Source organism: Gouania willdenowi, chromosome 1 (assembly GCF_900634775.1).
Source record: "Gouania willdenowi chromosome 1, fGouWil2.1, whole genome shotgun sequence".
NCBI lineage: Eukaryota > Metazoa > Chordata > Actinopteri > Blenniiformes > Gobiesocidae > Gouania > Gouania willdenowi.
The window spans coordinates 37,725,985-37,740,724 of NC_041044.1; positions in this window are offsets into that span (position 1 = coordinate 37,725,985).

Genomic DNA, 14,740 nt, shown 5'->3' on the forward strand with positions numbered 1-14,740 from the left:
CAACCGTCACCTGCCGTCAGTATCTGTAGCAGCAGCAGCAGCAGTAGCAACAACATGCAGTCTGTCCGTCCGCACGCACAAACACACATGTACGCTGCTGTCTAGTCGTCTGTGTCCAACGGAACATTCATCAGCTCTATTCAGGAGGTACAAACTACTGAAATGAGGTTTGTTTTGTTGTTTTTGTTTGTGTTTAGTCTCTTCAGGCTTTAGTGTAGTTTGCATGTTCTCCCACACATCTTAACAATTTGATCTTATTGTGGAAAATCCTGACCTGCTTGACTTATATTTGTCTTTTTCTTTTTCCTGAATCAAAAAAATCCATGTGACTATGTACAACACTACGTATAGAGATTTAAAAATAATTTTTTTTGTTTTCAAACAACTTAAAACAACAATGTGCTGATGATGTTTTATTATTTTAATCCTCCTAAATGAAGCTGATGGACGTCTCCCAGGCTCTGCTGTTCATTCCTCTTTCTGTCTCACTTAGGTCTCGCTGCTTTATGAGATTACACACACACACGCACACTCGTTCACCTCTTCCTCGTCCCCCCGCCACCCCCCCCTCCCTCGAGCGCTGTCTTCCTGTCAGTATGGAGTTGATAAGAGAAAAAGCAGCTGTACAATCAACTTTCGTTCACCGGTTTTTTTCTATATACGACTGTGCCGATGGTTGTTGTTGTTTATCCCATGCGATCGTATCCACGTTACTGTAAATCAGCTGTTTGTAAATGACTCCACCTCCTCCACGCTGCCACCCCTTCGCTCGCCGGCGCCACCTCATTTTTCTCCTAAAAACATGCTCTCACACACACACACACACACACACACACACACACACACACACACACACACACACACTCCCGGTCCCAGTAAGGACTGAAGCCAGACTAAAAAAACAAAAAGAGGAAAGTGTTCCAAAAATCAAAGCTGCCTTACATTATTTGAACCATTTGTGCACACAAAAGGGCTTCCTCATGATTCCCCGCCTGCAGCCCTGTTGCCCTGGAAACCGTTTACAGGTAGCTCTGCACACGCTCCCAGATGCTGAATGTTAAAAAAAAAATACAAAACGTGTTTTCGGCCTTAGCATCGCTTAGATCAGAGAAAAACAAAGTGTTTATTTTCCTTCTTTTGCCTTAACGCACACATCATTCCTCCAAGCGTCGCTCCGACTCGTTCTGTAACAGAGCATATGGATGTAAAACCTCTGCTTCCTTCTTCGTCATGGTCGTCTTCTGATGACGACAATGATTTATTCCTGCTCCATGCATTCCTTCACGCTGTACAGTTTGTATGAAAACGCTGGCATGCTGGTGAGGTTGTATAATCTGTCATCATTCGTGGTTGCTCTTCTTGGTCAATAAAGATTTTGCTCAAAATGAACTAAAATCTTTCTGTGAAATGTTTTCTATAGTAAGGCATGAATAGGAAAAAAATTCTATTTTTTTTTTTTTTTTTTTAGATAAGACCATCGTGAGGTCTTTAAAACTAGTGCAAATATGATGAGCACACTTAAACTGGAGTTAGTCTCTATTAAAGCTAAAAAAAAAAAAAAAAAAACATAGAACATTTGACAAACGCCCAAAATCAGAGATAAGGCATGAATTGCAAAAAAAATTTTTAAATTTTTTTCTCGAGATAAGACCATCCTAAGGCCCTTAAAACTTGTAATAATATGATGAGCACAGTTAAACTGGAGTTAGTCTCTAGTAAAGCAAAAAAAATGACAAAAATCTGAAAAACGCCCAAAATCAGAAATAAGGCTGTAGTAAGGCATAAATTGGAAAAAAAATTCTAAATATTTTTTTTTTTAGATAAGACCATCCTAAGACTATTAAAACTAGTAATAATATGATGAGCACACTTAAACTGGAGTTAGTCTCTATTAAAGCTAAAAAAAAAAAAAAAAAAAAAAGAAAATCTGACAAATGCGAAAATCAAAGATAAGGCTATAGTAAGGCATAAATTTGACAAAAAATTCAAAAAAATTTTTTTTTTAGATGAGACCATCCTAAGGCCCTTAAAACTAGTAATAATATGAAGAGCACACTTAAACTGGGGTAAATATCTATTAAAGCTAAAGAAATGACAAAAATCTGAAAAACGCCCAAAATCAGAGATAAGGCATAAATTAGAAAAAAATTCTAAATATTTTTTTTTTTTAGATAAGACCATCGTAAGGTCTTTAAAACTTGTGCAAATATGATGAGCACACCTAAACTGGAGTTAGTCTCTATTAAAGCTAAAAAAAAGAAAATCTGACAAATGCGAAAATCAAAGATAAGGCTATAGTAAGGCATAAATTTGAAAAAAAATTCAAAATTTTTTTTTTTTTAGATAGGACCATCCAAAGGCCCTTAAAACTAGTAATAATATGATGAGCACGCTTAAACTGGGGTTAATATCTATTAAAGCTAAAAAAAAGAAAATCTGACAAACGCGAAAATCAAAGATAAGGCTAAAGTAAGGCATAAATTTGAAAAAAAATTCAAAAGATTTTTTTTTTTTTTTTAGATAGGACCATCCAAAGGCCCTTAAAACTAGTAATAATATGATGAGCACACTTAAACTGGGGTTAATATCTATTAAAGCTAAAAAATGACAAAAATCTGAAAAACGCCCAGAATAGGAGATAAGGCTGTAGTAAGGCATAAATTGGAAAAAAATTCTAAATATTTTTTTTTTTTAGATAAGGCTATCGAAAGGTCTTTAAAACTAGTGCATATATGATGAGCACACTTAAACTGGAGTTCGTCTCTATTAAAAAAAAAAAAAAAAAAAAAAAAAAAAAGAAAATTTGACAAATGCCCAAAATCAGAGATAAGGCTATAGTAAGGCATAAATTGGAAAAAAATTCAAAATATTTTTTTTTAGATAAGACCATCCTAAGACCCTTAAAACTAGTAATAATATGATTGGCGCACTTAAACTGGAGTTAGTCTCTATTAAAGCTCAAAAAAAAAAAAAAAAAGAAAATCTGACAAACGCGAAAATCAAAGATAAGGCTATAGTAAGGCATAAATTTGAAAAAAAATTCAAAAAAAATTTTTTTTTAGATAGGACCATCCAAAGGCCCTTAAAACTAGTAATAATATGATGAGCACACTTAAACTGGGGTTAATATCTATTAAAGCTAAAAAAAAATGATAATAATGATAAGGAAGTAAGGCATGAATTGAAAAAAGAAATCTAATTATTTTTTTTTCGAGATAACACCATCCTAAGTTCCTTAAAACTTGTAATAGTATGATGAGCACAGTTAAACTGGAGTTAGTCTCTAGTAAAGCAAAACAAATGACAAAAATCTGAAAAACGCCCAAAATCAGAGATAAGGCTATAGTAAGGCATAAATTGGAAAAAAAAATCTAAATTTTTTTTCTCGAGATAAGACCATCCTAAGACCCTTTAAACTAGTAATAATATGATGAGCACAATTAAACTGGAGTTAGTCTCTATTAAAGCTAACATGAATTGCAAAAAAAAAAAAAAAAAAAAAAAAAATTTTATTTTGAGATAAGACCATCCTAAGGTCCTTAAAACTAGTGCAAATAGGATGAGCACACTTAAACTGGAGTTAGTCTCTATTAAAACTAAAGAAAAAAAAAAAAGAACATTTGACAAACGCCTAAAATCAGAGATAAGGCTATAGTAAGGCATTAATGGCAAAAAAAAAATCAAATTTTTTTTTTTCGAGATAACACCATCCTAAGGCTCTTAAAACTTGTAATAGTATGATGAGCACAGTTAAACTGGAGTTAGTTTCTATTAAAGCAAAAAAAAGACAAAAATCTGAAAAACGCCCAAAATCAGAGATAAGGCATAAATTGGAAAAAAATTCAAAATATTTTTTCTTTAAATAAGACCATCCTAAGACCCTTAAAACTAGTAATAATATGATGAGCACAGTTAAACTGGAGGTAGTCTCTATAAAAGCTAAAAAAAAAAAAAAAAAGAAAATCTGACAAACGCGAAAATCAAAGATAAGGCTAGAGTAAGGCATAAACTTGAAAAAAAACTCAAAAAATATTTTTTTTTTAGATAAGACCATCCTAAGGCCCTTAAAACTAGTAATAATAGGATGAGCACACTGAAACTGGGGTAAATATCTATTAAAGCTTAAAAAATGACAAAAATCTGAAAAACGCCCAAAATCAGAGATAAGGCATAAATTAGAAAAAAAATTCAAAATATTTTTTTTTAGATAAGACCATCCTAAGGCTCTTAAAACTAGTAATAATATGACTGGCACACTTAAACTGGAGTTAGTCTCTATTAAAGCTCAAAAAAAAAAAAAAAAGAAAATCTGACAAATGCGAAAATCAAAGATAAGATAAGGCATGAATTGCAAAAAAAAAAATCTAAATTTTTTTTCTCGAGATAAGACCATCCTAAGGCCCTTAAAACTAGTAATAGTATGATGAGCACACTTAAAATGGAGTTAGTCTCTATTAAAGCAAAAAAAATGACAAAAATCTGAAAAACGCCCAAAATCAGAGATAAGGCTACAGCAAGGCATAAATTGGAAAAAAATTCAAAAAAATTTTTTTCTCGAGATAAGACCATCCTAAGGCCCTTAAAACTAATAATAATATGATGAGCGCAATTAAACTGAAGTTAGTCTCTATTAAAGCTAAAAAAAAAGAAAAAAAAGAAAAAGAAAATCTGACAAACCAAAAATCAGAGATAAGGCTATAATAAGGCATGAATTGCAAAAAAAAAAAATCAAATTTTTTATTTCGAGATAAGACCATCCTAAGGCCCTTAAGTATGTGCATTATATTTGCTTATTGTGGTGGTGGACAAAGAGCAGAGGAAAGCCGCTGTGGTTGTCATAGCAACACCGAGCGACTTCAACATCAGGAAAAAGGAACACGAGAAACTAGAGAAATACCAGGGGCTCAGAGAAGAGTTGGAGAAAACCTGGAGGGTGAAGGCATCAGTGGTGCCCGTGGTCATTGGGGCACTCGGGGCAGAGACCCCCAAACTGGAGGAGTGGCTCCAGCAGATCCCAGGAAAAACATCAGACATCTCAGTCCAGAAAAGTGCAGTTCTAGGAACAGCAAAGATACTGCGCAGAACCCTCAAGCTCCCAGGCCTCTGGTAGAGGACCTGAGCTTGGAGAAAAAGAGAGAGAGAGAGACCGCCTACAGTGGGTGAGGAAGAGTTTTTTATATATATATATATATATAGAGAGAGCGCTTTTCTAGTGATGTGCCGTGACCACTAGGGTTGGGTAGGCACGTTGCAAACCGAGACCACCAATGACAATTCCATTTGTTTCTGCTGTCGTGTTAATCTAAAAAAATCAACATCATAAACACCATTAAAGAAACATGAACAAATATTTAATATAGCCTCCATACTCTCCCAACAACATATATCTCATGACACGGCAGCACATCTGTTGTTTGTGTTGGAAACACAGAAACATGGAGAAAATAACAACAACAACTCAGAACAGCCTCAGTGAGGAACATCCACAAAGTCAATCCTTCCTTTTGTTACATTCACTGTAGAAAATATCAACAATGTTCTGACCTTAGCTTTGCTTAAGACTCCAATAATATCATCTGCCTTACTTTTGATTTGGGGTGATTTTTGTTTTTTGTCATTTTTTGTGCCTTTCTGCTTTCTTAGCCCTGTTTAAGTACGTGCATTATATTTGCAGTAGTTTTTAGGGTCTAATAATGGTCCTAACTCAATTTTTTTTTTTTTGAAATTTTTGAAAAAAAAGCCTTGCTATAGCCTTACTTTTGATTTAGGGCAATTTTTGTTTTTTTATCATTTTTTGTGCCTTACTGCTGTCTTAGCCCTGTTTAAGTATGTGCATTATATTTGCAGTAGTTTTTAGGGTCTAATAATGGTCCTAACTCAATTTTTTTTTTTTTTAATTTTTGAAAAAAAAGCCTTGATTTAGGGCAATTTTTGTTTTTTATCATTTTTTGTGCCTTACTGCTGTCTTAGCCCTGTTTAAGTATGTGCATTATATTTGCAGTAGTTTTTAGGGTCTAATAATGGTCCTAGCTCAATTTTTTTTTTTTTTTTTTTTAATTTTTGGAAAAAAAAGCCTTGCTATAGCCTGACTTTTCATTTAGGGCAATTTTTGTTTTTTGTCATTTTTTGTGCCTTACTGCTTTCTTAGCCCTGTTTAAGTATGTGCATTATATTTGCAGTAGTTTTTAGGGTCTAATGATGGTCCTAACTCAATTTTTTTTTTTTAGAAATTTTTGAAAAAAAAGCTTTGCTATAGCCTGACTTTTGATTTGGGTGATTTTTGTTTTTTGTCATTTTTGTGCCTTACTGCTTTCTTAACCCTGTTTAAGTATGTGCATTATATTTGCAGTAGTTTTTGGGGTCTAATAATGGTCCTAACTCAATTTTTTTTTTTTTAAATTTTTTGAAAAAAAAGCCTTGCTATAGCCTTACTTTTGATTTGGGTGATTTTTGTTTTTTGACATTTTTGTGCCTTATTGCTTTCTTAGCCCTGTTTAAGTATGTGCATTATATTTGCAGTCGTTTTTAGGGTCTAATAATGGTCCCAACTCAATTTTTTTTTTTTTAGAAATTTTTGAAAAAAAAGCCTTGCTTTTGATTTGGGGTGATTTTTGTTTTTTGTCATTTTTTGTGCCTTACTGCTTTCTTAGCCCTGTTTAAGTATGTGCATTATATTTGCAGTAGTTTTTAGGGTCTAATGATGGTCCTAACTCAATTTTTTTTTTTTTTTAATTTTTGGAAAAAAAAGCCTTGCCTTACTTTTGATTTGGGGTAAATGGTAAATGGACTTGATTTTATATAGCGCTTTATCACCACACTGAAGCAGTCTCAAAGCACTTTACATATCAGCTCATTCACCCAATCACTCTCACATTCACACACCAGTGGGACAGGACTGCCATGCAAGGCGCTAGTCGACCACTGGGAGCAACTTAGGGTTCAGTGTCTTGCCCAAGGACACTTCGACACATAGTCAGGTACTGGGATTGAACCCCCAACCTCTCGATCAGAAGACGACCCTCTACCACCTGAGCCACGGTCGCCCACGGGGTGATTTTTGTTTTTTGTCATTTTTTGTGCCTAACTGCTTTCTTTGCCCTGTTTAAGTATGTGCATTATATTTGCAGTAGTTTTTAGGGTCTAATAATGGTCCTAACTCAATTTTTTTTTTTTAGAAATTTTTGAAAAAAAAGCCTTGCTATAGCCTTACTTTTGATTTGGGTGATTTTTGTTTTTTGTCATTTTTGTGCCTTACTGCTGTCTTTGCCCTGTTTCAGTGTGTGCATTATATTTGCAGTAGTTTTTAGGGTCTAATGATGGTCCTAACTCAATTTTTTTTTTTTTAATTTTTGGAAAAAAAAGCCTTGCTATAGCCTTACTTTTGATTTCGGGTGATTTTTGTTTTTTGTCATTTTTTGTGCCTTACTGCTTTCTTAGCCCTGTTTAAGTATGTGCATTATATTTGCAGTAGTTTTTAGGGTCTAATGATGGTCCTAACTCAATTTTTTTTTATTTTTAATTTTTGAAAAAAAAAAGCCTTGCTATAGCCTTACTTTGATTTGGGGTGATTTTTGTTTTTTGTCATTTTTTGTGCCTTACTGCTTTCTTAGCCCTGTTTAAGTATGTGCATTAAATTTGCAGTAGTTTTTAGGGTCTAATGATGGTCCTAACTCAATTTTTTTTTTTTTTTAAATTTTTGAAAAAAAAGCCCTGCTATAGCCTTACTTTTGATTTGGGGTGATTTTTGTTTTTTGTCATTTTTTGTGCCTTACTGCTTTCTTAGCCCTGTTTAAGTATGTGCATTATATTTGCAGTAGTTTTTAGGGTCTAATAATGGTCCTAACTCAAATTTTTTTTTTTAGAAATTTTTGAAAAAAAAGCCTTGCTATAGCCTTAATTTTTATTTGGGTTGATTTTTGTTTTTTGTCATTTTTTGTGCCTTACTGCTTTCTTAGCCCTGTTTAAGTATGTGCATTATATTTGCAGTAGTTTTTAGGGTCTAATAATGGTCCTAACTCAATTTTTGTTTTTCAGAAATTTTTGAAAAAAAAGCCTTACTATAGCCTTACTTTTCATTTTGGGCAATTTTTGTTTTTTGTCATTTTTTGTGCCTTACTGCTGTCTTTGCCCTGTTTAAGTATGTGCATTATATTTGCAGTAGTTTTTAGGGTCTAATAATGGTCCTAACTCAATTTTATTTTTTTAGAAATTTTTGGGAAAAAAAAGCCTTGCTATAGCCTTACTTTTCATTTAGGGCAATTTTTGTTTTTTGTCATTTTTTGTGCCTTACTGCTTTCTTAGCCCTGTTTAAGTATGTGCATTATATTTGCTTTAGTTTTTTGGGTCTATTGATGGTCCTAACTCAATTTTTTTTTTTTAGAAATTTTTTCAAAAAAAAGCCTTACTTTTAATTTGGGGTGATTTTTGTTTTTTGTCATTTTTTGTGCCTTACTGCTTTCTTTGCCCTGTTTAAGTATGTGCATTATATTTGCAGTAGTTTTTAGGGTCTAATAATGGTCCTAACTCAATTTTTTTTTTTTTTAATTTTTTGAAAAAAAAGCCTTGCTATAGCCTTACTTTTGATTTGGGGTGATTTTTGTTTTTTTGTCATTTTTTGTGCCTTACTGCTTTCTTAGCCCTGTTTAAGTATGTGCATTATATTTGCAGTAGTTTTTAGGGTCTAATGATGGCCCTAACTCAATTTTTTTTTATTTTTAATTTTTGAAAAAAAAAAAGCCTTGCTATAGCCTTACTTTTGATTTGGGGTGATTTTTGTTTTTTGTCATTTTTTGTGCCTTACTGCTTTCTTAGCCCTGTTTAAGTATGTGCATTATATTTGCAGTAGTTTTTAGGGTCTAATAATGGTCCTAACTCAATTTTTTTTTTTTAGAAATTTTTGAAAAAATAGCCTTGCTATAGCCTTTTTTTTTGATTTGGGGTGATTTTTGTTTTTTGTCATTTTTTGTGCCTTACTGCTTTCTTTGCCCTGTTTAAGTATGTGCATTATATTTGCAGTAGTTTTTAGGGTCTAAAAATGGTCCTAACTCAAATTTTTTTTTTTTTTAATTTTTGGAAAAAAGCCATAGTATAGCCTGACTTTTGATTTGGGGTGATTTTTGTTTTTTTGTCATTTTTTGTGCCTTACTGCTTTCTTAGCCCTGTTTAAGTATGTGCATTATATTTGCAGTAGTTTTTAGGGTCTAAAAATGGTCCTAACTCAATTTTTTTTTATTTTTAATTTTTGGAAAAAAAAGCCTTACTATAGCCTTACTTTTGATTTGGGGTGATTTTTGTTTTTTGTCATTTTTTGTGCCTTACTGCTTTCTTAGCCCTGTTTAAGTATGTGCATTATATTTGCAGTGGTTTTTAGGGTCTATTGATGGTCCTAACTCAATTTTTGTTTTTTAGAAATTTTTGAAAAAAAAGCCTTGCTATAGCCTTACTTTTCATTTAGGGCAATTTTTGTTTTTTGTCATTTTTTGTGCCTTACTGCTTTCTTAGCCCTGTTTAAGTATGTGCATTATAGTTGCTTTAGTTTTTTGGGTCTATTGATGGTCCTAACTCAATTTTTTTTTTTTTTTAATTTTTGAAAAAAAGCCTTGCTATAGCCTTACTTTTCATTTTGGGCAATTTTTGTTTTTTGTCATTTTTTGTGTCTTACTGCTGTCTTTGCCCTGTTTAAGTATGTGCATTATATTTGCAGTAGTTTTTAGGGTCTAATAATGGTCCTAACTCAATTTTTTTTTTTTAGAAATTTTTGGGAAAAAAAAGCCTTGCTATAGCCTTACTTTTCATTTAGGGCAATTTTTGTTTTTTGTCATTTTTTGTGCCTTACTGCTTTCTTAGCCCTGTTTAAGTATGTGCATTATATTTGCTTTAGTTTTTTGGGTCTATTGATGGTCCTAACTCAATTTTTTTTTTTTAGAAATTTTTTCAAAAAAAAGCCTTACTTTTGATTTGGGGTGATTTTTGTTTTTTGTCATTTTTTGTGCCTTACTGCTTTCTTTGCCCTGTTTAAGTATGTGCATTATATTTGCAGTAGTTTTTAGGCTCTAATAATGGTCCTAACTCAATTTTTTTTTATTTTTAATTTTTGGAAAAAAGCCTTGCTATAGCCTGACTTTTGATTTGAGGTGATTTTTGTTTTTTGTCATTTTTTGTGCCTTACTGCTTTCTTTGCCCTGTTTAAGTATGTGCATTATATTTGCAGTAGTTTTTAGGGTCTAATAATGGTCCTAACTCAATTTTTTTTTTTTAAGAAATTTTTGAAAAAAAAGCCTTGCTATAGCCTTACTTTTCATTTAGGGCAATTTTTGTTTTTTGTCATTTTTTGTGCCTTACTGCTTTCTTTGCCCTGTTTCAGTATGTGCATTATATTTGCAGTAGTTTTTAGGGTCTAATAATGGTCCTAACTCAATTTTTTTTTTTTAGAAATTTTTGAAAAAAAAGCCTTGCTATAGCCTTACTTTTGATTTGGGGTGATTTTTGTTTTTTTGTCATTTTTTGTGCTTTACTGCTTTCTTAGCCCTGTTTAAGTATGTGCATTATATTTGCAGTAGTTTTTAGGGTCTAATAATGGTCCTAACTCAATTTTTGTTTTTCAGAAATTTTTGAAAAAAAAGCCTTGCTATAGCCTTACTTTTCATTTTGGGCAATTTTTGTTTTTTGTCATTTTTTGTGCCTTACTGCTGTCTTTGCCCTGTTTAAGTATGTGCATTATATTTGCAGTAGTTTTTAGGGTCTAATAATGGTCCTAACTCAATTTTTTTTTTTTAGAAATTTTTGGGAAAAAAAAGCCTTGCTATAGCCTTACTTTTGATTTGGGTGATTTTTGTTTTTTGTCATTTTTTGTTCCTTACTGCTGTCTTTGCCCTGTTTAAGTATGTGCATTATATTTGCAGTAGTTTTTAGGGTCTAATGATGGCCCTAACTCAATTTTTTTTTATTTTTAATTTTTGAAAAAAAAAAAGCCTTGCTATAGCCTTACTTTTGATTTGGGGTGATTTTTGTTTTTTGTCATTTTTTGTGCCTTACTGCTTTCTTAGCCCTGTTTAAGTATGTGCATTATATTTGCAGTAGTTTTTAGGGTCTAATGATGGTCCTAACTCAATTTTTTTTTTTTTTAAATTTTTGAAAAAAAAGCCCTGCTATAGCCTTACTTTTGATTTGGGGTGATTTTTGTTTTTTGTCATTTTTTGTGCCTTACTGCTTTCTTTGCCCTGTTTAAGTATGTGCATTATATTTGCAGTAGTTTTTAGGCTCTAAAAATGGTCCTAACTCAATTTTTTTTTATTTTTAATTTTTGGAAAAAAAAGCCTTCCTATAGCCTTACTTTTCATTTAGGGCAATTTTTGTTTTTTTTGTCATTTTTTGTGCCTTACTGCTTTCTTAGCCCTGTTTAAGTATGTGCATTATATTTGCAGTAGTTTTTAGGGTCTAATGATGGTCCTAACTCAAATTTTTTTTTTTTGAAATTTTTGAAAAAAAAGCTATGCTATAGCCTTACTTTTCATTTAGGGCAATTTTTGTTTTTTGTCATTTTTTGTGCCTTACTGCTTTCTTAGCCCTGTTTAAGTATGTGCATTATATTTGCAGTAGTTTTTAGGCTCTAAAAATGGTCCTAACTCATTTTTTTTTTATTTTTAATTTTTGGAAAAAAAAGCCTTGCTATAGCCTTACTTTTGATTTGGGGTGATTTTTGTTTTTTGTCATTTTTTGTGCCTTACTGCTTTCTTAGCCCTGTTTAAGTATGTGCATTATATTTGCAGTAGTTTTTAGGGTCTAATGATGGTCCTAACTCAAATTTTTTTTTTTTGAAATTTTTGAAAAAAAAGCTATGCTATAGCCTTACTTTTCATTTAGGGCAATTTTTGTTTTTTGTCATTTTTTGTGCCTTACTGCTTTCTTAGCCCTGTTTAAGTATGTGCATTATATTTGCAGTAGTTTTTAGGCTCTAAAAATGGTCCTAACTCATTTTTTTTTATTTTTAATTTTTGGAAAAAAAAGCCTTGCTATAGCCTTACTTTTGATTTGGGGTGATTTTTGTTTTTTGTCATTTTTTGTGCCTTACTGCTTTCTTAGCCCTGTTTAAGTATGTGCATTATATTTGCAGTCGTTTTTATTGTCTAATAATGGTCCTAACTCAATTTTTTTTTTTTAGAAATTTTTGAAAAAAAAGCCTTGCGCCTTACTTTTGATTTGGGGTGATTTTTGTTTTTTGTCATTTTTGTGCCTTATTGCTTTCTTAGCCCTGTTTAAGTATGTGCATTATATTTGCAGTAGTTTTTAGGGTCTAATGATGGTCCTAACTCAATTTTTTTTTTTTAGAAATTTTTGAAAAAAAAGCCTTGCGCCTTACTTTTGATTTGGGGTGATTTTTGTTTTTTTGTCATTTTTTGTGCCTTACTGCTTTCTTTGCCCTGTTTAAGTATGTGCATTATATTTGCAGTAGTTTTTAGGCTCTAAAAATGGTCCTAACTCAATTTTTTTTTATTTTTAATTTTTGGAAAAAAAAGCCTTACTATAGCCTTACTTTTGATTTGGGGTGATTTTTGTTTTTTTGTCATTTTTTGTGCCTTACTGCTTTCTTTGCCCTGTTTAAGTATGTGCATTATATTTGCAGTAGTTTTTAGGCTCTAAAAATGGTCCTAACTCAATTTTTTTTTATTTTTAATTTTTGGAAAAAAAAGCCTTACTATAGCCTTACTTTTGATTTGGGGTGATTTTTGTTTTTTGTCATTTTTTGTGCCTTACTGCTTTCTTTGCCCTGTTTAAGTATGTGCATTATATTTGCAGTAGTTTTTAGGCTCTAAAAATGGTCCTAACTCAATTTTTTTTTATTTTTAATTTTTGGAAAAAAAAGCCTTGCTATAGCCTTACTTTTCATTTAGGGCAATTTTTGTTTTTTGTCATTTTTTGTGCCTTACTGCTTTCTTAGCCCTGTTTAAGTATGTGCATTATATTTGCAGTAGTTTTTAGGCTCTAATAATGGTCCTAACTCAATTTTTTTATATTTTTAATTTTTGGAAAAAAAAGCCTTGCTATAGCCTTACTTTTGATTTGGGGTGATTTTTGTTTTTTGTCATTTTTGTGCCTTATTGCTTTCTTAGCCCTGTTTAAGTATGTGCATTATATTTGCAGTAGTTTTTAGGGTCTAATAATGGTCCTAACTCAATTTTTTTTTTTTTAGAAATTTTTGAAAAAAAAAGCCTTGCTATTGCCTTACTTTTGATTTGGGGTGATTTTTGTTTTTTTGTCATTTTTTGTGCCTTACTGCTTTCTTTGCCCTGTTTAAGTATGTGCATTATATTTGCAGTAGTTTTTAGGCTCTAATAATGGTCCTAACTCAATTTTTTTATATTTTTAATTTTTGGAAAAAAAAGCCTTGCTATAGCCTTACTTTTGATTTGGGGTCATTTTTGTGCCTTATTGCTTTCTTAGCCCTGTTTAAGTATGTGCATTATATTTGCAGTAGTTTTTAGGGTCTAATGATGGTCCTAACTCAATTTTTTTTTTTTAGAAATTTTTGAAAAAAAAGCCTTGCTATTGCCTTACTTTTGATTTGGGGTGATTTTTGTTTTTTTGTCATTTTTTGTGCCTTACTGCTTTCTTAGCCCTGTTTAAGTATGTGCATTATATTTGCAGTAGTTTTTAGGCTCTAATAATGGTCCTAACTCAATTTTTTTATATTTTTAATTTTTGGAAAAAAAAGCCTTGCTATAGCCTTACTTTTGATTTGGGGTGATTTTTGTTTTTTGTCATTTTTGTGCCTTATTGCTTTCTTAGCCCTGTTTAAGTATGTGCATTATATTTGCAGTAGTTTTTAGGGTCTAATGATGGTCCTAACTCAATTTTTTTTTTTTAGAAATTTTTGAAAAAAAAGCCTTGCTATTGCCTTACTTTTGATTTGGGGTGATTTTTGTTTTTTGTCATTTTTTGTGCCTTTCTGCTTTCTTAGCCCTGTTTAAGTATGTGCATTATATTTGCAGTAGTTTTTAGGCTCTAATAATGGTCCTAACTCAATTTTTTTATATTTTTAATTTTTGGAAAAAAAAGCCTTGCTATAGCCTTACTTTTGATTTGGGGTGATTTTTGTTTTTTGTCATTTTTGTGCCTTATTGCTTTCTTAGCCCTGTTTAAGTATGTGCATTATATTTGCAGTAGTTTTTAGGGTCTAATGATGGTCCTAACTCAATTTTTTTTTTTTAGAAATTTTTGAAAAAAAAGCCTTGCTATTGCCTTACTTTTGATTTGGGGTGATTTTTGTTTTTTGTCATTTTTTGTGCCTTTCTGCTTTCTTAGCCCTGTTTAAGTATGTGCATTATAATGATGGTCCTAACTCAATTTTTTTTTTTTTAGAAATTTTTGAAAAAAAAGCTATGCTATAGCCTTACTTTTCATTTAGGGCAATTTTTGTTTTTTGTGCCTTACTGCTTTCTTAAGGCCCTTAAACTGATTTCAGGCATTCACCATAGTTGCACTAATTCTTGGGGACTTACTATAGCTCTACCTCAATGTTTAACTCATTTTTACACCTTACCTCTGAATTAGGCTTGGTCTCATTTTTACTGCCTCCGTTCCAAGTTATCACATTTGCAGTCATTTATATGGCCTTATAAAGCTTTAACCAAGTTATTATTTTTTTATCTTTATTCACCATTTGAGCTAATTATACAATGATTTTAATGAGTAAACGTGATTTAAGCTAATGAACTATATTTCCAGAAGTTAAAATGATAAG